Source organism: Megalobrama amblycephala, linkage group LG3 (genome assembly GCF_018812025.1).
Source record: "Megalobrama amblycephala isolate DHTTF-2021 linkage group LG3, ASM1881202v1, whole genome shotgun sequence".
In the NCBI taxonomy this organism is placed as follows: Eukaryota; Metazoa; Chordata; class Actinopteri; order Cypriniformes; family Xenocyprididae; genus Megalobrama; species Megalobrama amblycephala.
In genome coordinates, this window is record NC_063046.1 from 20,523,439 (window position 1) to 20,545,230 (window position 21,792).

The 21,792-nt window shown below is 37.4% G+C and overlaps 1 long non-coding RNA gene across 1 annotated transcript in view; it reads right to left on the reverse strand.

The window, feature by feature from the left end:
* The window catches only part of LOC125264816, a 31,589-nt gene that overhangs the window by 8,223 nt on the left and 1,574 nt on the right, over positions 1 to 21,792 (reverse strand). Inside the window, exons 2-3 of the long non-coding RNA XR_007184131.1 lie at positions 7,877 to 7,934; positions 7,592 to 7,674 (exon numbers count right to left, since the gene is read on the reverse strand). This is a non-coding gene — a long non-coding RNA (uncharacterized LOC125264816). The remainder of the gene's footprint in view (positions 1 to 7,591; positions 7,675 to 7,876; positions 7,935 to 21,792) is intronic.

Consider the following 21,792-nt stretch of genomic DNA (forward strand, 5'->3'; position numbering starts at 1 on the left):
TCCAGGCGCCAGGCTCGCATTTGGGCCGAGTCAATAACTGCTCCCAGGAAAGCAACTCGCCTGCTGGGAGACAGGAAGCTTTTGGCTGAATTTATTTTGAGACCAACATGCTCCAGGTGACTGTGGAGCAGTGACCTGTGTGCACAGAGCTTGTCCTCCGACCGAGACAACACTAGCCAGTTGTCGAGGTAGTTCATGACATGGATTCCCGCCTGTCTCAGAGGGGAGAGAGCCGCGTCCATGCACTTGGTAAAAGTGCGTGGAGCCAGAGACAGGCTGAATGGGAGGACTGTATATTGGTAAGCCACCCCCTCAAATGCAGATATCAAGAACAGTCAGTGATGAGGGCTATCTGGCTTTCAGATCCACTGATAAGAACCAGTCCTCTGGGCAGATTTGCGTGAGGATCTACTTCAAAGACAACATCCTGAATGGCTGCTTCAATAATGCACAATTCAGATGGCTGAGGTTGAGGATGGGCACCATCTTTCTTTGGAACAAGGAAATGGCGGCTCTAAATGCCCTACTCACTGTTCTCTGGAGGGATCATTTCTATGGCACCCTTCACTAGTAGATGCACTTTGGAGCGCCGTTGTCCTGAACTAAAGTTTGAACCACACCCCTGAAGCGGGGAGGCCTGCGAGCGAACTGAAGCGAGTAGCCTCATTTTATAGTCTGCAGAACCCAGCTTGACACGCCTGGGATGGCTTCCCACACCTAAAGCCGGGCAGCAAAGAGTCTGAGCTTTTTGGGGGGCAGGGAACTGATGATCATGTTGTTGAGAAGAGGAAAAGTGCTCTTTATAGCCAGTGGGTCCACTATCACAGCGGTAGTTTCCTTGTGCATGTGCAGTGTGGGTGGGACGGGCAGAGTTGGCAAAGTCAACCCCCCACCAGAGCTGAATGGGGGGTTGGAAGGAAAATGTGGGACTTTTTCAAGGGTGATCTGGCCTCTGTGGGACTTAACCATCTCCTCTTCTCTCATGACGGATCAGGATGGCTTCGGGGGTCTGTTATGAAAGGGATAGGCTGAGGGCGCTGTTGGAGCTCAGGCTCTGGCTTAGACTGAGGCTGGGCGGGCGACAGGGCAGGCTTTGTGGGCTGTTGAGTCGGCGGAGCCTTCTGGCGACTTGAAACAGCCGCCGAGCCAAAGCACTTGCTTGTGATGACTTCTGTACTATGGTGAAGCACTCCGCGAAGCCATGTACAGCGGGTCCAAACAAGCCGGTGGATGTCACTGGGGAGTCGAGGAAGGCGGTCCTGTCCGCGTCCTTAATCTCCATGCGGTTTAACTAGTGGTGGCGCTCTAGCACCACCAAACTGGCCATTTACCTGCCGATTGCCAGGGCTGTAGACTTTGTAGCATGCAGGGCCAGGTCAGTCGTGCTGTGCAGCTCTTAAAAAGCAGCTGGATCTAGGCTAGACTCATCCATAGCTCAGAGGAGTTTGGCTTGAAAAACCTGGAGGACCACCATCCCTATGGATGGCATCTCCATTTCCAAAGTGCCCTTCAAGGGTGCAAAAACACCGTTTGGAATTCGCCCGCTGAGGCTGCATCCGAAAACTTAAAAATGCTGCCTTCAGAGGATGCATTCCAAGGTAGGAAGGCATCAAGGCACATCCGAATCCAGTGTTAGCTTCACTTTCTGTCTCCTGAAATACATTCATCTGATCGATTTTTGAAGGCAGCATAGATGTATCCTTCACTGCCTTTGATATCTCATAATCCTGTGCTTTCCATTCTGTGACAGTTCAGCTAGAAAATGAAAGATGGCGGGCCCTATCATAGCCTATCACACCTGGCACAATGCGACGTCAGACGCGACGCAAGTGTTTTTTGCTAGTTTCAGCCCGACGAATATAATTTTCACGTCTAGCACCACGTTGTTTAAATAGCAAATGCACTCGTGCCCATCTGTTTGCCCATGGGCATGCTGGTCTGAAAACAAGGTGTGTTCAGACGCATTGTTGGCAGGTTGCTATTTTGGGGCAAAACGACTGCACCATTGACCAACAAAAACCTGGTCTGAAGTCAATGGCGCAGTATTTTTTTATTTATTTTTTGTTATTTAAAGGGCGTTAGTGATGTGCGTCTATAGACGGGCGCATACACGCTGCTTGTTACACACACAGAAACATGCAGGGGCACACAAACATTTTTAAATATTAAAAATGAAAGGTCTTTCCGCTTGCAAATTCCACCATGTAAATAGCGAATCCGCCATGGTGCAAGCGCAACTGACTTTTAAAGGGAATAGGAGACTCTGATTTGTTTATTGCATGTTACACCCAAAACACACCGATGACTCATTAAGAGAATAGGTACAACCCTTTTGGACCATGCGCCTGTCACTCTGAACTTTTTTTCCGTTGTTAAACTAGCAAAAGAGGATTCATGGTGCACCTGCACCATGCGCTTCAGACCATGCACTTAGATTGTTAAAATAAGGCCCGGTGTCTGAAAGTTGCGGTCACATTTGTTACCATGCTGATATCTGGAGAAAAACTGCACTTATAGTTAATAAATATCACACGAAATTAAAATAGATATATAGACTAAATCTTGCAGCGTGCATTCTAAATGTATAATCGCTAGGCTAATCTATAGAAGACTATATCATGTAATGTATGTGTGCATTCTCTGGGTGTGTGAGGGATATACTTGATGTCAGATCGCACATTGTTAAAAAAATAATTACGATGATTGCAGACTATATTTATTGCACACCCCTAGCTGTGATTGCTCTTTCCTATCCTCAATAAATAAATAAACATTATATTTTCATTATTGTCTGTACAACAAATCTCATCAGTCAAACCATTGTTATGCGTTCTATGGAGTTTATCTAAAATCCTAACATTGGTATGCACATGAATTCTTTATGAAGTAAACATAAGAATCCATCAATACTTAAAATAAATGTTTATGTTCACACTCGGACTAAACAGAAGTTCAATTAGCTTCAACTGATCTCTAACTTCGTTTACTTCAGTAAACAAATTAAATGTTGAAGAAACGATCAAACTGCACATACTTCTCTACATGATTTGAACTGGTCGACAGCAGATGACGTAACACCCAGGTAGGCATGCCCTCATGTGATCATGTATGGTCGATTGATAAGCTTTGATCCGATTGGCTAAAGAGTAGTGCCAGGAGAATATCAGAATACATACACACAAATCCAAGGTGATTCACACGCGAATGTGAGGATAAACTCGTAAGTTTCAAACATTCAAAACTTTTGAGCACATTTGTATATCTATGAATTTTGTTTTGCATTTGTGAAATGTATTTTATGAATATACAATTTTATTTTGTGCACATGAATTGCTTTTTGTGCATGTATATATATGTTTTTGCGCACATTAATTGTTTTTTGCGCACGTGAATTAGGTTTCATGCATGTAAAATCAGCTACACATGTGTTCATCATGTTTTTTGCGTGAATTATTTTGTCTTTTCTAACTCCATAGGTCAGCTGCCTAAGATTTCGGATGCAGCCTAAAATATGCGGATGCAGCAAATTAGCTCAAAATAAATATGAATAATTAATCATAACTAGTTATAATTAATTATTAATATTTTAATCAGTTAATAAAATTAACTTAATGTAATAAAATTAATATTACCATCAATTAACCTGGTGTTCAATGAACACACAGTGTTAATTGTTTATTAATTCTAAGAAATGTCCATTTCCAGGTTATGGGAAATAACTATCTTATTCTACTAAAAGCTTGTAGTCAGGACCGACATGAATAGGGACTCCCGTATATGAGCGCAAAACACGGACAACCTTACGTGTGACATGAACAAGACTTTATTAACTAGACTAAACACTTAAACTACTCTAACATTCACACACATACATGCATACAGTTTACCAAGAGAGAGAGAGCTAAAGCAGAGGACAGGAAGCAAGAGGTTACAGCATTGTTGGACATTTCAGCAGATCAACAGCCTTGAGCAAACCACCAGTTTAGTTTTAACAGGCCCTTCTTTAAAAGGGGTAAGGATACTCAATGTATCCGATAATGAGACTAAGTTTGATACTTGCATGTCTCTCCAAGTTGAATTAAAACTGTCCTGATGCAATTTGTGGAGGCTCCTGTTGAATCTTTGCTGATATTGTCTTGATGAAAGAGAACCAGTTGGATTCAGAGGATCTTTGGTGAATGGAAGGTCTAGGCCAAGGCCTGGCACAAGCTTGGGGTTCCTTAGAAGCTTCTAGCTTCTTAAAGCGTCATCTTGACGTCAGCATTTGTCAGTAAAAAAAAAGAAGAAGAGGAGGAAGAGCAGGAAGAGAGGGGTTTTATCTTGTGATCCGTGAATATAAGGGGTGAAGACGTCACACCCTCTTAAGGTGTCTGAGCCAATAAGGAGTTGCCCCCTCGGAGGGAAGTTTTACGAGTCTTTGTTCTGTAGCAAGATATTAGCATAAGACACTGGATTGGATGTTTGAGAGAAGAACCCTCTAGATTCTTATAATACTAATGTGTCACAGAGTTAGTAACATGTAACATAAATTACCAAATAGGAAATGAAAGTTGGAGTCCGTAGATACCAAGCATGCTGCCAATGTGATCTCAGTCAACTATACATTTGCAACTATGGAACATTAATACCAAAATAGTTCAAAAGAGAGAATTAATACATAGAATAAAGCCTATAAAAGGAAAGTCATGAGATGGGAAAATTGGATACATGTTTATACATTTCCCAAGTGGTTATATAGAGAATACATAGGATTAAGAGAGTTTATTTGTCCTTCTCAGGAAGAATGAGTCACTAGTCTCTACAGCATTCTTCTGGATCATAAAAGTACCATATATCTGTAACAGGACACCTAGGTTGGCCTGTGTGCTAGCTACACTTGGGATGCTGGTTGCAGTTTTAGGGGGATGAGTTCAGAGAACTTTGATAGTGAGAGTGAGTTTATGGGTAATTCATTAAATACAATGAATAATTGTGTGGCTGATTGGTCCAGACGCTACACGGAAGCGACCGTGCATCAATTGAGTCAATTGATTAAAATTGATTCAAAGCTTCGAAAAGGTTAATTTCTCTCATCACTACTTAGTAATATAGCATCAAAGTACAATAATATATTAGAATAACATTTTTACTCCAAACTATTTGCACTATTTACACTATTGTGTAAATCGAGTGTTTGAAATACAACCCAAATTCCGGAAATGTTGGGACGTTTTTTATATTTGAATAAAATGAAAACTAAAAGACTTTGAACATAGATAACATAACAAATATTTAAACGGAGAAATTTTATAATTTATCCACTAAATGAGCTCATTTCAAAATTAATGCCTGCTACAGGTCTCAAAAAAGTTGGCACGGGGGCAACAAATGGCTGAAAAAGCAAAACATTTTGAAAAGATTCAGCTGGGAGAACATCTAGTAACTAATTAAGTTAATTGATATCAGGTCTGTAGGTCTGTCTGAGAGAGGCAGAGTCTCTCAGAAGTAAAGATGGGCAGAGGCTCTCCATTCTGTGAAAGAGTGTGTAAAAAGACTGTGGAATACCTTAAAAACAATGTTCCTCAATGTCAAATTGCAAAGGCTTTGCAAATCTCATTATCTACAGTGCATAACATCATCAAAAGATTCAGAGAAACCGGAGAAATCTCTGTGCTTAAGGGACAATGCCAAAGACCTTTATTGGATGCCCGTGGTCTTCGGGCCCACAGAAGATGCTGCATCACTCATCGGTATGATTGTGTCAATGACATTACTAAATGGGCCCAGGAATACTTCCAGAAACCACTGTCAGTAAACACAATCTGCCGTGCCATCTGCAGATGCCAACTAAAGCCTAAAGCTCTAAAGGAAGCCATATGTGAAAATAGTCCAAAAGCACCATTGTGTCCTGTGGGCCAAGGCTCATTTAAAATGGACTGTTTCAAAGTGGAAAAGTGTTCTATGGTCAGATGAGTCCAAATTTGACGTTCTTGTTGGAAATCACGGACGCCACATCCTCCGGGCTAAAGAGGAGGGAGACCTTCCAGTCCTGCTTGCAGTCCAGATCTTTCACCTACAGAGAACATTTGGTGCATCATTAAACGAAAAATAAATCAAAGACGACCATGAACTCTTCAGCAGCTGGAAACCTATATCAGGCAAGAATGGGACTAAATTCCAACACCAAAACTCCAGAAACCCATAACCTCAATGCCCAGACGTCTTCAAACTGTTTTGAACAGAAGAGGAGATGCTACACCATGGTAAACATTCCCCCGTCCCAACTATTTTGAGACCTGTAGCAGGCATCAAATTTGAAATGAGCTCATTTTGTGCATAAAATTGTAAAATTTTGCAGTTTAAACATTTTTTTTATGTTATCTATGTTCTATTGTGAATAAAATATTGGCTCATGTGATTTGAAAGTCTTTTGGTTTTCATTTCATTCAAATTTAAAAAGCGTCCCAACATTTCCGGAATTTGGGTTGTAACTTTCTTTCGTGAACTGCTGTATCTTCTTATAACAGAATGAGGCATAAATTATATTATTTTATAGTACTCTATACAGCTATACAATATAGATTAGCATTGCATTATTAATATACATACATTATCCTTATGAAACATAACCGAGATGGCTCGAAGAACACAATATAAACCATATACTGTTGCAATTGTGTGCCAATTCTCTTCACATTTCATCAGTCAAAAACATTTAAGCCTACATCTTTTTATTCAGCTACAGCAATAGCTGGATGCCTTTGCATATTAGGGATTTATATTTAATTTGTTTTTTAATACTTCTGAGTCTCGCTTGTGGAGCACTTTTTAATGGGAAAAAAAAAAAAAAAGAGTTGAGCAAGACTTCTTTTGCTGATGAATGCACTCACAAAAAGCTCTTTAAGGTGTGCATTAATAACTGGGCCAGGCATATGTTGAGCTCATCATGTGGAAAAAGCACACAAGTGGAAGCTGCACCAGAAACAATAATAATGTTAATAATGTATACTAGATCGGGAGAGGGATTTTCTGACAGATAATTTGCAAGAAGCCTGAACAAATCCAACATTAGCAGTATGAATGAAATATAGTTTAATTTCAAATCTATATTGAATCTACCATATCTTCTGAGATACACTTTTTTTTCATTCAATCATGACCATGATGAATGTGCATTTTACTAAAGCTGTGGCAAATTCAAATGCACTCCATAAAAACATCTCATCTGCCGACTATAGTGTGAAATGTATTCAAAAAGTTATTCAAAGCAATTATAAGACAAACTAACAAAAACATTGTCTTTTGTACTAATGGTGGATATTTTCTGTTGTATCACCTCGGTTCTGTCACATGTACAGACTTAAATGTGCGTTGCCCTGGAGACAGAATGTCATGAATCCACCCACAACAAATTTTGTAAAGCAATCACAAAAACTCTGACAAGAATACAGTGCGGTCACAAACAACCAAGGACATAAGCCTTTCAGTGAAGGTAAAGATAAATTTAGTCTGTTTTAAACAAAATTTGTGTCAGGCCAGTCAGATTTCAATAAAAACAATGACAAACCTTGAAATGACAACAAAATGTGACAAAGAAGAGTGAATGACTTACAAGGATGCATATTTGAGTCCAGTTTACATCATGTCCCAGAATCAGGGGCCCTTTGCTTTCCCTCTTTTTTACATCCTACTGTTCTAAAATGAAAAAAAAAAGAGACACAAAAATATTTTAAACACTTGTGACAGAAATACCATAAGAAGCAGCTGTAAAAATTAGCAACATTCATTTCGTAGTTGTTTAATTGTGAATTTACTTTTTGTATGCAATATTACTTTTCATAACCAACAAAGAGATAACCCTCCAGCATAAAAGCCTGATGAAGTTGTGTTGTCATACCTCCAGATGAGTGTTGTCCAAAATGTGGAGTTCAATGGCTCTCTGGCCCTCCCAACTACTATAAGTGACACAGAATAAAGGGCAGTAATCTGTAAATAAAGGGTTGATGCCACTGCAGAAGGATCCATCAGTCTCTGTATGGTACTAGCAATTCAGGCGTGATGTTTACAAACAGCAACACAAAGGCCATCCTTCACTTTTCTGCCACTGATTAGAGCTCCCCCCCCCCAAAACAGCTTCACAAAAACTATTTTAGTCAACCAGCTTACCAAGAAAAACCATGTTAGTTATCACACCAGCATTAACCAGCACAAACCAACGAAAACCAATTCATGCTGGTCTTTTCTGAAGGGTGAGATCCTGTTTCTACCCGTATTAAGTGCTGACCACTTCTGATTGGATCACAGACAATGTTTTTAATGAGTCAAATACTTTCAATTTTTAAAGTATTTTTATAGCTTTATAAAAACTTGTATAAAAACAAGCTTTTTATAGCTTTTTTTTAGCTGCCCTTTTAATGCAATAAATTTGTTTTACAGAAACCTTCCTCAATAAGACCATATAATTATATGACCAAGTTCATCTGTGGTCTAAATCAATCACAAATCTTTTGACAGTAGACAATCTCTATTCAGTTTTCTCAAACTATCAGTTGACCTCATGCCTTTTGTAAAACATTGCACCATTTCTTGCTTTTCATCTTCAGAAAGATCTTTCTTCATCCCCGTATTGCATGAGAACTGTGACTTGCTTAATAATGTGGAACAAATGTGGAATAAAGAGTTCTACATTATTGCTTAATAATGTGGAACTCTTTAAGTAGGGTTTTCCATTTACCTAAGAAGACCTGGCAAATTATTTAACAAACCTGTCTGAGACTGATACCAGTTATCTAAAACGATATGACAAATAAAACAAACATTCTTTGAAAAACCAATCTGAAATCTGATTTAAAACTAAAATCTGTTTATAGTTCTGAAATCCTACTGTCACTTGCATAATAATTTGGAACACAGTGCACAATTATAGTTTCAATAGAGCGAATTGTTAAATTTAGTTTTATTTATTGCTTATTTACTTGTATACGTTTCAATGATTATAAACAGCACAAACTGTATTAAAAGAGGTCTAAAGAGAAATCAACAAACTATAAGACTTCTGGTGAAAAAAAGGAAAAAAACACGTAAATGCAAAAAAAAAAAATGCAACATGTTCTGTCCCTCAGTAGCCACAGATTACAAATCAACATTTGTGAACAATGCAAATCCCTCTGATATCTACAGCAGAAAGGCATTGCAGCTTGTAAGCTCAGGTCTGAACAAGCTGCATTATATCCGACATCACAAGTGGCATGTGTATGGCTGCAGCACAAAAATGAAAACCAGAAAGGGTTGAGGAGCTTACAACAAAGCCACAACCAAAGCTAGTTTGAGCTGGACATAAAACCTTTTGATTTTTTGAGAGAGAAAGAGAGAGAGAGAGAGAGCATGGTAAGAGCTGCTGTGAGAGGTGCTTGAGGATTGTTGTGTATACTATTGTTCTTATTAAATGCACAATTCATCTCTGGTAACACAACAGCCATTGTGTTGACATAGCAGACATCATTAATGCAAGGCAGTCATTAAAGCTCAGTGTCTCGTGGGGATATTATTGTTTAATCTGTAATTGCTATCCAGCTAAACAAACCAACAAAAACAAACCTCTTCAGAGGCATCAGTGGTTATCTGAGTAGTTTTTGTTGATGTCTTATTGTTGTACAACAATAAAAAAAGATTTATGGCAAGAAGTAGAAAAACATCTTGGAAGAAATGAGGGGCTTCACTACATGAGTTTTATTTAAAAAGTTCAGGAGTAACACATTCAAATGATCTATTCAATCAGCACGAGAGGAGGCCTGTATACATAGCCAACTCACCTATTCCTCAACAGTTTTCCCCAACTTCTTACTATTGGATAGTTCCTATACCAGCAGGGATACGGGGGAGTACTCGAGCTTGGAGCCCTCCTCTCGGATAGCATACTCTTATACTCTGAAGTGTAAACTCGTAAAAACAGTGTTGTTAACATTAGAAAGTGACTCAGCATAAGGACAAGATGCTAGTCTATAGAAGAAAAAAAAAAAGTTCATATAGGTTTATGAAAACAATACTCCTGTGAGCGACATCATTTTATCACTGAGTTGCCCTTGTGAAATATTTTCCAGTTTTGTTCAGTGTAATTTCCTTGATCTAATATCCAATGCCACTCTTTCTGCAACGGCCCCATTTTTTATAAACCAAGAGAAATCCATAAATTGTGTCTCTGTTTATTTGAATACAGAATGGATTTTTCATTTTTTGCAGAGAAAATAATTCATGCTCATGGCAGTCTCTGGGACTGTGACCATTTAATTAGCTTGAGTGTTGATAAAAACCCACAAGGGAAGCAGAATGAGATGGAGGAGAAAGAAGTGGAAGTTCTCGACCAACTTCAGAGACACATCTGATTTTAATCAGGGGCTGATTGAAAAACAAGCCACTTGAATGAAAAGCAGCATAAGTTCATGGAGATGAGAATTCATGAGAATATTGTATAAATTAAAAAAAATACTCTGACTAAAGCTATCAAGATCATATAACACCATGTTAAAATGAGATACATTTTTTTTCTCCCCAAAAATATTTTACACCCAGTGTTTTAGAAAATACTCTGTAAATATTCTATAAATATTTTGGGAAAAATAGTACCTACATAGCATGTCTGTTTTCCATCTGAGGCATTTCACCAGTCATTAGTTGTCTGAAGGTAGGCATATCCTGGCATTATAATGCAACTTGGGCACTTTTTTATCTGCATTGAAAATACACAGGAAATGTTGGAAATATAATATTAAAATTCAAATGTATGTCCTCCATGAGGCTGTTATTCTCCTGCCAGGCTGTTGTTGTAAATAATAATTATTTCTCAAGTGACTTGCCTGGTTAAGTAATGGCTAAATAAAATTAAATTGTGCTGTGAGAATTATATAATGGAACAGGTCTGATTAAATCATTTTCAGCTTTAATATCAAGTTTTCTCTCAGGTAAACAACATACTGCTATGTGGCAAACAACACCAATAACAGTCTGACATCTGCAGGAAGATGGCCCTGCAATGCAATAAATATTCAATATAATTTTTCAGACCTGACAAACAACATGCCATTACTAAGACCGATAGAATCTGATGACTGGACCATAGATAAAATAAAAACACATTAGAGAGGAAATTTGGTAAACATTAGTGGTAAAAAGAAAAAAAACACTAAACTGACATTCCAATTTCGGATACGGCATTTTTCTTTTCTAAAAAATATTTTTAAAGACATTGCGGCAGATAAAGTGTTCATTGCAATGACTCACGTCTTAATTTCTGCAGTGCACTTTTTTCCACTTTTTCCTCTGTCAATTACTACTAAGTGAAAACACTCAAATGAAACACCAAATTATTGCAGGGCTTAAGCCTAAAAGAAGCTGTTTTGTTTGTGCAGATATAAAGCAAATAATAAAGGTGACATGGCTTTTATGATTATGCTTTTTGACACTGTGCTATTTAACATTCTAGAAAGAAAGAAAGAAAAAGAAAGAAAAAATATATAAATGTAAAGTTTGCTAAATCGTGTGAGAATGTTTTGAACTGCCATAAGGCATATTTTTATTACATTAACTTTGATTCAATTAATGTCTAACTTTATCAACTAATGATCCAGAAATAGGATTGGCTAAGCAGCAGAAACATTCAATAACTTGGTTCCCTGTCCCTTAATATCGCTACAAGCAAAGACAAAACCTCAAAAGTGTTTGTTCTAACAAAAAAGGCTATGAGATAACTATTGATTAAACCACGGGTGTCGGAAGCAAAAAAAATGTGGGTGGGTCCTCCCCCAAATTGTTTTACTGGAGTAGATGCAATTATATACAGTGGGTACGGAAATTATTCAGACCCCCTTAAATTTTTCACTCTTTGTTTTATTGCAGCAATTTGCTAAAATCATTTAAGTTCTTTTTTTTTTTTCCTCATTAATGTACACACAGCACACCATATTGACAGAAAAACACAGAATTGTTGACATTTTTGCAGATTTATTAAAAAAGAAAAACATAAATATCACATGGTCCTAAGTATTCAGACCCTTTGCTCAGTATTTATTAGAAGCACCCTTTTGATCTAATACAGCCATGAGTCTTTTTGGGAAAGATGCAACAAGTTTTTCACACCTGGATTTGGGGATCCTCTGCCATTCCTCCTTGCAGATCCTCTCCAGTTCTGTCAGGTTGGATGGTAAACGCTTGGTGGACAGACATTTTTAGGTCTCTCCAGAGATGCTCAATTGGGTTTAAGTCAGGGCTCTGGCTGGGCCATTCAAGAACAGTCACGGAGTTGTTGTGAAGCCACTCCTTCGTTATTTTAGCTGTGTGCTTAGGGTCATTGTCTTGTTGGAAGGTAAACCTTTGGCCCAGTCTGAGGTCCTGAGCACTCTGGAGAAGGTTTTCGTCCAGGATATCCCTGTACTTGGCCGCATTCATCTTTCCCTTGATTGCAACCAGTCGTCCTGTCCCTGCAGCTGAAAAACACCCCCACAGCATGATGCTGCCACCACCATGCTTCACTGTTGGGACTGTATTGGACAGGTGATGAGCAGTGCCTGGTTTTCTCCACACATACTGCTTAGAATTAAGGCCAAAAAGTTCTATCTTGGTCTCATCAGACCAGAGAATCTTATTTCTCACCATCTTGGCAAACTCCATGCGGGCTTTCATGTGTCTTGCACTGAGGAGAGGCTTCCGTCGGGCCACTCTGCCATAAAGCCCCGACTGGTGGAGGGCTGCAGTGATGGTTGACTTTCTACAACTTTCTTCCATCTCCCGACTGCATCTCTGGAGCTCAGCCACAGTGATCTTTGGGTTCTTCTTTACCTCTCTCACCAAGGCTCTTCTGCCCCGATAGCTCAGTTTGGCCGGACGGCCAGCTCTAGGAAGGGTTCTGGTTGTCCCAAACGTCTTCCATTTAAGGATTATGGAGGCCACTGTGCTCTTAGAAACCTTAAGTGCAGCAGAATTTTTTTTTGTAACCTTGGCCAGATCTGTGCCTTGCCACAATTCTGTCTCTGAGCTCTTCAGGCAGTTCCTTTGACCTCATGATTCTCATTTGCTCTGACATGCACTGTGAGCTGTAAGGTCTTATATAGACAAGTGTGTGGCTTTCTTAATCAAGTCCAATCAGTATAATCAAACACAGCTGGACTCAAATGAAGGTGTAGAACAGTGTTTCTCAATCCTGGTCCTGAAGGACCCCCAACACTGCAGGTTTTGTCTTTCTCCCTAATTAAACACACCTGATTTAACTCATCAGCTCATTAGAAGAAACTCCACTACCTGAAATGAGTGTGTCAGACAGAGGAGACTTTCAAAATGTGCAGTGTTGGGGGTCCTCCAGGACCAGGGTTGAGAAACACTGGTGTAGAACCATCTCAAGGATGATCAGAAGAAATGGACAGCACCTGAGTTAAATATATGAGTGTCACAGCAAAGGGTCTGAATACTTAGGACCATGTGATATTTCAGTTTTTCTTTTTTAATAAATCTGCAAAAATGTCAACAATTCTGTGTTTTTCTGTCAATATGGGGTGCTGTGTGTACATTAATGAGGAACAAAATGAACTTAAATGATTTTAGCAAATGGCTGCAATATAACAAAGAGTGAAAAATGTAAGGGGGTCTGAATACTTTCCGTACCCACTATATATATATATATATATATATATATATATATATATATATATATATATATATATATATATATATATAGCATAGTTTGCTAGGGGGGTTCGGGGGCATGCTGCCCCGAGAAAATTTAGATTTCATTTTAAGACGTTTTAAGGCCAACAAACTGGATAACAATAGCTCTAAAACCATGTTAACAAATACATGCATGCAGAGTTTTGAGGCAGCTTTAATCACATGTTTGGTAAATTCATGACTTCATTTACAACAGAATAACGACGTGGCATGCTCGTAGTTTCTTTTGCGCTTTAGTTAAGCTATAATAAAGTAATATGTGGTGCGCGCATATTCTTGAGTTCGCGCCTCGAGCACAGTAGGCTCAGTAGGCACAGTAGCCGCTAATATTAGTTTTTCTGTTTATCCCGAGGTTTACCGTAGTCAACTGGATCCGGGCCGTATCCAGATGAGACCGATCAGACCGGTGCCCTGACACGACCACAATGCAGCCCTGAAGTATCAACATAGATCGAGTCAACTAGATCATCCACTGTTAAGGCCTCATCGACACGACAGCCAGTGCCACAGTTCCTCAACAAACCGTCCATACCGGCGTGATGAATACGATCCTCAACTGGATAGAACTGAAATAAATACTTTGAATGTAGCGATCCTATCAGACTTATGATAGCAACCTGAAAAGTGTCCCGTTTGTTATGGTCGTAAAGAGACCCCTCGGGATCAGAGCAAGTGTTTTGAATTTTTTAATGTTTCATGGTTTCTCAGTTTTCACTTTCTCCAAAGTTTATTCTTATAATTCATTGTTTAGTCAGTCCCTTTTGTAACGGCTGATCACAAGTTTGGTAAGTTCAAATTTGTTTCTTTAAATGTTCAAGGCATTCGCGACGCCATTAAAAGGAAAGCTATATTTCTTTTTGCAAGACATACAGAGGCTCAAATTCTTTTTTTCCAAGAGACTCATTCCTGTGATTCTGATACGAACTTCTGGAAAATCCACTGGGGAGATTTAACTGTTTTTAGTCATGGATCCAGTCACTCTGCTGGTCTTGCTATTTTCTTTAACAAATTTAAAGGTGATGTTTTGGAAACTATTCGTTCGGAAAATGGAAGATGGATTATAATGTCTCTCAGATTGGATCATTTTATTCCAATTATTTGCAATGTTTATGGTTTCAACGTTCGAGTACATAATCTAGAAATGTTTAAGACAATTTGTGAAAAATTAACAGACCTAAAAAAGAAGTACAAGGAAGGATATATAACTATAGGTGGTGACTTTAATGATGCTCTGGATGATTCAGTTGACCGCTTTCCACCCTAAAACACCAGTTCACAAATCTCAGACTTTATAACTGACAAGTTACAAGTTACTGATGTGTGGAGGTATTTAAACCCTAACTGTTGTGATTATACATGGAATAATTCCTCTCTGTCTTTAAAATCAAGAATAGATTATTGGCTAATTCCTCATAATTTAATTCAGTATGTATCTGACATAAAAATAACTTGTGCACCTACCAGATCACAAATTGATATCGATTTCCTTTGATGGATGTATGGATAAAGGTAATGTGAATCGAGGATACTGGAAATTAAACACTCTGCTCTCTGATAATTATTTTGTGGAAGCAAAAAATTTTGAAAACAAAAATTTAAATTGTATGTATTAAAACAGTGGGAGCTATTTAAATTTAAAGTCAGAGAAACTGCTATGAGAAGGGGCAGAAGCAGAAGAACTTAACACTTTAATTAAAAAAAAAACAACTCTCTGTCAGAAGATGAAAATACTAAAATACATAAACTCAATCTAGAAATAGATAACCTGTATTCGGATTTAGCCAAAGGAGCCTATGTGAGGTCAAGGGCCAAATGGTTTGAGGAAGGAGAAAAAAAATAAATGAAAAGATTTCCAGTAACCCTTCAGATATAGCATCCTTTGTATATTCTTTTTATGAAAAATTATATACCTCACATACTGATGATGAAAAAATGAGTACATTTTTACATACAGTTGAAGAATTAGTTCCAGTAGCTTCTAATGATTATAGAGATTTATGTGAGGAAGATATTTCCAAAGCCGAGATTTCTAAAGCTCTTTTTTTTTTTTTTTTTTTATGAAAAAAGGCAAAGCCACAGGAACAGATGGGTTAACTGTTGAATTTTATTGTGCCTTTTGGGAGCTGATAGAAAATGCTTTATATGGCATGTATAAAGAGTGTTTAGAAAATAAAGAAATGAGCACAACAATGAAACAAGGTGTTATTACCTTAATTCTAAAACCTGATAAAGATCCCTTACTTATTGATAATTGGAGACCAATTACTTTATTAAATGTTGACTATAAAATCTTAGCTTTAGTATATGCAACCAGACTTAAAAGTGGCTTACAAAACATAATTAGTGAATTTCAAACAGGATTTATTGCTAAACATCACATTAGTTCCAATATTAGGCTTGTATTAGACTTGTTAGATTATAATCACTTTGTTAATCCAGGTGCACTTATTTTGTTTCTCGACTTTTATAAGGCGTTTGACACAATAGAGCACAAATTTTTATTGCAGGGCTTAAATGCTTTCGGCTTTGGTAGCAAATTCATTCAAACGGTTAAAATGTTTTATGGAGGCATTAATAGTGCAATTATTTTACAAACTAATACTTCTAGAAGATTTTTTATTAAGAGAGGGGTTAGACAGGGTTGCCCAATTTCCCCTTTTTTGTTTTTGATTGTAGTGGAGCTATTATCAATCAGTATAGTTAAAAACCCAGGTTTTTGTGGTCTTTGTGGTTCTGGCCTTTCTTTATTCGCTCAGGATTCTACTTGTAAAGAAATTAATAGGTTGCTGATTAATTTTGGTTGGAAAAACAAACACCACCATCCTAAAAAATCTATTTGCAGGGAAGAAATCTGAAGGTGGTTTTGAAATGTTGGACTATGTGGATATAAATAATACTTTTAAGATCAATTGGATAAAAAAGTGTATTGGTGATCCTGATTCTATTTGGTTTTTCATTCCTCATAATGTTTTTAAGAAAGTGGGTGGTCTTAATTTTCTTTTATCCTGTAATTTTTCGCCTACCAAATTACCCATAAAATTGTCTAAATTTCATGAGCAAGCCCTTTTAGCATGGAAACTGTGTTTTGTACATAATTTTTCTCCTCACAAAATGAAAATTTGGAATAACGAATTGATTACAATTAAAGGCAAGAGTATATATTTGGAGAAATGGTTAGATCATGGTTTATATTACTTGAGTGATCTGTTTGATTCCACACAAAAAATGTATTCTTATGATTCTTTTATGTTTAAGTACAATTTTCCTATAAAATATAAAGAATTTGTCACAGTAGTTAAAGCTATCCCTTCTGGACTTATTAATTTGATGACCAGCCATCTGTCTTATTATACTGTAGATAATAAAGACTGTAATTTTTTTTATAAATGGCAAAAATGTATTTGATAAAAAATGCACTAACAAAGATATTAGACAAGTCTTTCATGAAAAAAAGAAAGTTACTCCAAGAGGAAAATTTTCCCTTCTTAGAGATGTTAATTGGAGAAAGGCATGGCTGTTACTTTACAAATTTAGTATCTCAAATAAAGTAAAAGAAATCCACCTTAAGATACTACATAAAATATATCCAACTAATATCTTACTCTCTAAGTTTATAGATGTTGGGAAAGAATGCTCTTTTTTGTACTGAGGAGTCTCTATGCCATTTGTTTTTTGATTGTCACAGTGTACAGGCATTTTGGAAAGACTGTTTTTTCACTTTCTCTGCCAAAGTTAGATCAACAATAACTTTAAACCTGAGAGATATTATTTGTTATTATGAACATGAAGACAAAAATATTGACAATTTTGTAAACTTCATTATCCTGAATGGTAAATTCTTTATTCACAAATCTCGATTGTCCAAATCTCTTCCTTTATATAAGGTTTTCTGTAACGAACTCATTCTCTTAATGAAGTCTCTTAAACTTGTGAAAAATGTAAAAGGTAATTCTACTGTTACATATTATGAGTCTGTATTTGGCGTCTTGTGAATGTATTTATCTTTGGAGCTTTGCATTAGTGCCTGTGTTTTTTGTACTGTTTACAAGTTCTTTAAAAAAAAAAAAAGCCACTGGAAGGCAGGCCTGCAACCTTTAGCCAAAAAAGAGTAACGGCTAATGCTAACGCTCCGCCCCCCAAAATACATTATGGTGCGATAAACCAAAAATAAATAAATAAACTAACGTTAAACAAAGGGCACACTTTGCAAAATCTACTCCCCCTTAATTGTCTCGTTAAGAGGACGCAGAAATGCATTCCAAATAAATAGTTTTTTTGACCCCTACACCCTTCATCCCTTTGAAGCTCTCACTCCTGAGGTCAAACCCTTTGAAGGGATTAGGGCATAGGGATGAGCCCTTCTGAATGGAACGCAGGGTTAGAGATGGTAAAAGTGAGTGGGTCCATATCATTGGTCTAAAAAAGTGGGTGGGTCTTGTCCCACCCACATACAATGGTTCCGACGCCCATGGATTAAACTGACAAACTCTCTTTCTCACACACACTTCTCTATTGGGTGGTTGCCCTGCTCACTTGATAAGCAAACTACAGCTGGTCCAAAATGCAGCAGCTAGAGTTCTTACTAGAAGTAGGAAGTATGACATATTAGCCCGGTTCTGTCAACACTGCATTGACTCCCATTAAACATCAAATAGATTTTAAAATCTTGCTAATCACTTACAAAGCACTAAATGGTTTAGCTCCCCAGTACCTGAGCGAGCTCTTAACACATTAAAGTCCTTCATATCTATTGTGATCTCAGAATTTAGGCCAATTGATAATAGAATAGCAAAATCAACCGCAGGCAGTAGATCCTTCTCCTTCCTAGCATTGTTCGGGAAGCAGACACACTCTGTCCTTTTAAATCTAGGCTAAAAATGCATCTCTTTAACCTGACATACACATAACACATTATCAATGTATGTTTTCAAATCCGTTAAAGGATTGTTAAGCTGCATAAATTAGGTTGAACCGGGAACACTTCCTATAGCACCAGATGTACTCGTTATAATGTATAATGTTATAATGTATAAAGTATAATGGCATCTCTGATAATATTAGTCTCTCTGTTTGTTTATCCTGAGGTATCCAGGTGAGGTTGAGGACTTGTGCCTAGACATGACAACAACACAGCCCTGAAGTATCAGCAGAGATTGTGTCAACTAGATCATCCCCTGTGAAAGCCTTACCGACACGACAGCCAGTGGCACAGATTCCCAACTGTCCCACACCGGTGTGATGAATATGATCTTCAACTAGATGGAACTAGATTAATAAATTTTGACTGTTGCAATCCCAATTGGGCTTATGATCTGTAAAGCTGCCTGAATTATCATCACGCACTGTTCGCTGTTGGCCAGAGGAGAACTGGCCCCCCGACTGAGCCTGGTTTCTCCCAAGGTTTTTTTCTCCATTTTTATCACCTGTTTGATGTCACCTGTTGGAGTTTGGGTTCCTTGCTGCTGTCTCCTTTGGCTTCCTTAGTTGGGGACACTTGACATTTGATATTCAACAATGTTTTTTTGATCTGCATTGACACCATTGCATGTGAACTGAACTGAGCTGGACAATGACCTCACATTTCTCCAGTGCTGATATAGATAAATTAACTAAATTAATAACTAAAATTTTTACAATGGAATGAATCAATACTGAATTTACTTAAGCAGGACAATTAAAAGGATTAAGGGAATAAATACAATTAAAAATTGTAAAATAAGTTCTACTGCAGTTGTGAAGTAGGCCTAATCAAACTATTTGCAAATACGGTTTTGTTTTAAAATATACACACGCTCACTCTTACTGATATCTGATCTGTCGCAAATGCAATGTTTCCTGACTCGTCACATTCAGTTATGAGTTCCATGAAACAAATGTAAATTATATTATATTTTACATTCAACACAGTGACATTTTTTTTTAAATTCTTCTCGTAAAACAGTTAAATATTAATGTTTAGCTGCTACTTTCCATGTACTCTTTCAAGGCAAGGCAAGGCAATTTTATTTGTATAGCACATTTCATACACAATGGTAATTCAAAGTGCTTTACATAAAGAATAATAATAAAAATAGAACATAAGGAATAGAAATAACAGCAAAAACAGAGAATTTTACCGCAATATTTAAAATGCATTAAAAAGAGTTAATGCTGCATTTCAGGGAGGTTTTTGAGCCCGTAAGTCACAACTTTAAATCACGACTCATGACTTTGTAGCGTTCCAGGAAAGTCACGCCAAACTGCGTAAAAGTGTAAACAAACCAACATGGCAGACTGTACGGGGCTTATGCTCATTAACAATTATTTCTGTCGCCAAAGGTGCTTACTCCTTGCATATTTGAGGGAAACAGAGGAGGAAAATGGCGCATAAGTCAAGAGAAGCTGTTATACCTTTTATTTTACGTTATTTACCGTGCACTTGCATAAACACTGCATCCGTAGGGGCTGCCATTGTTGTTTTGCGGGCTATGTGACGTCAGAACCCGTAACTGGGAGTACATCGATCTAGTACGAGTTCACGGGTGGGAAGTCACAGGTTTGACTGTTGTTCCAGTGCACTTTCACGGGTAGAAGGTTGGAAAAACACGGGTTACGGGTTGCCTGGAACGTGGCATAAAACTAATGCCTTGCGCTGGAATTCATACTCTTCTTCTGTAAGACCCGCCTTCTTTGATTTGATTGGCCATCTCACCATCTCACTAACTTTTTGTCCTCCAAATAACAAACAGAGCTGCACGTAAAGTGCAACAGAGCAGCATCAATAATATCAAAAATTGGCCATTTCTAATTTTTGGGGAGACTTTGGGGAGTCCCCTAAATGTCTATGGTGGCTATATATCTAACATATGATACATATCTTTTATGATATGTAGAGTATATCTTCTACATTTAAAATTTATAATAAATGCCTAACGTGTCAGGGCTGTGAGTGTAAATTTCAATTTACAAATAAAAATATTAATACGACAAGTTCTCACAGTGAAATCAGCAACCTCTCGGGTTTTGCTACTGATTTACCTTCATAGGAAGCCGCCTCTGAAGAATCAGAGTTAGAGCCCATTATCCTTTAGTTGTGGGTTTATTTAAAAAAACAAAAACAAAAAAAAACAAACAAACAAACAAACGATGAATAAATATCCATTTAGTTTAGTAAGCCTGCTGTTTAGCACAAGGTGAGTCATCTCGCGTGCCACCATGATATGATGCGCGAGTTGGGACTTGTTCTTGTTTTCTTAGTATAGTATTAAAAAAAAATATTTAGCCCTAATTTACTAATTCTACTCACTAAAATAACAGAATAAGACAAATAAAATGTCTTGAATTCTATAATTTATTTTTTAATTTGAATCTGTGTATATAAATACATTCACATTTATATGGGAACATGTATGTGCAATATATGTACACAATAAGGGTAAAACTTCATTAATGTAATGCTATTTTTGTCTTTATTTATAAATTTTATATGTATCAATATATAGTCAATGCATATATTGCAGTATAATAAAAAATATAAGCTGTATACTTCCCCATATATGGAAATGTAGGCTATTATGTAATATATCGCATTATATTTTTTGTTCCGTAAGGGCGCACACACACAAAGAAATGAACACACTTGGCTTCTTAATACTCACACCAGGAGTTGTTGATCTCGCCTTTGCAGACAAAGCTGAAGTTCTGTGATAATTTGAATGCTGGTCAGTGGCGGCACACCTCTGTCCTTTCGGGCTGGAGCGGAGATTAATTAAGTTTCCAGGTGTTCAAAACTAATTTTAGTTAAACTGTTGATAACATTTTCTACCTTGAAAGGAGTCATGCTTGACTAACATGCATTTCTAACAGCCTAAGGTCTCCTTGATACAACAAATATTAAGTTAAATGGAAAATCTCAGCTTTTTATTTAGGAAATTGTGAAGTCTCAAAGGCACTTTATAGCAGGGTTGCCAACTTTGGGACTTTGGCTGGAGTGAGACTTTGTAAAAATTTCAGTTTGCGCGTGTGCGCGGAGAAAATGTTTGGTAACCCTAATTTTAAAAATCAATGTCAGTCCATGTTTACTTAGTATCATTGGGGTGAAATAATTTATTTTATTTTTTG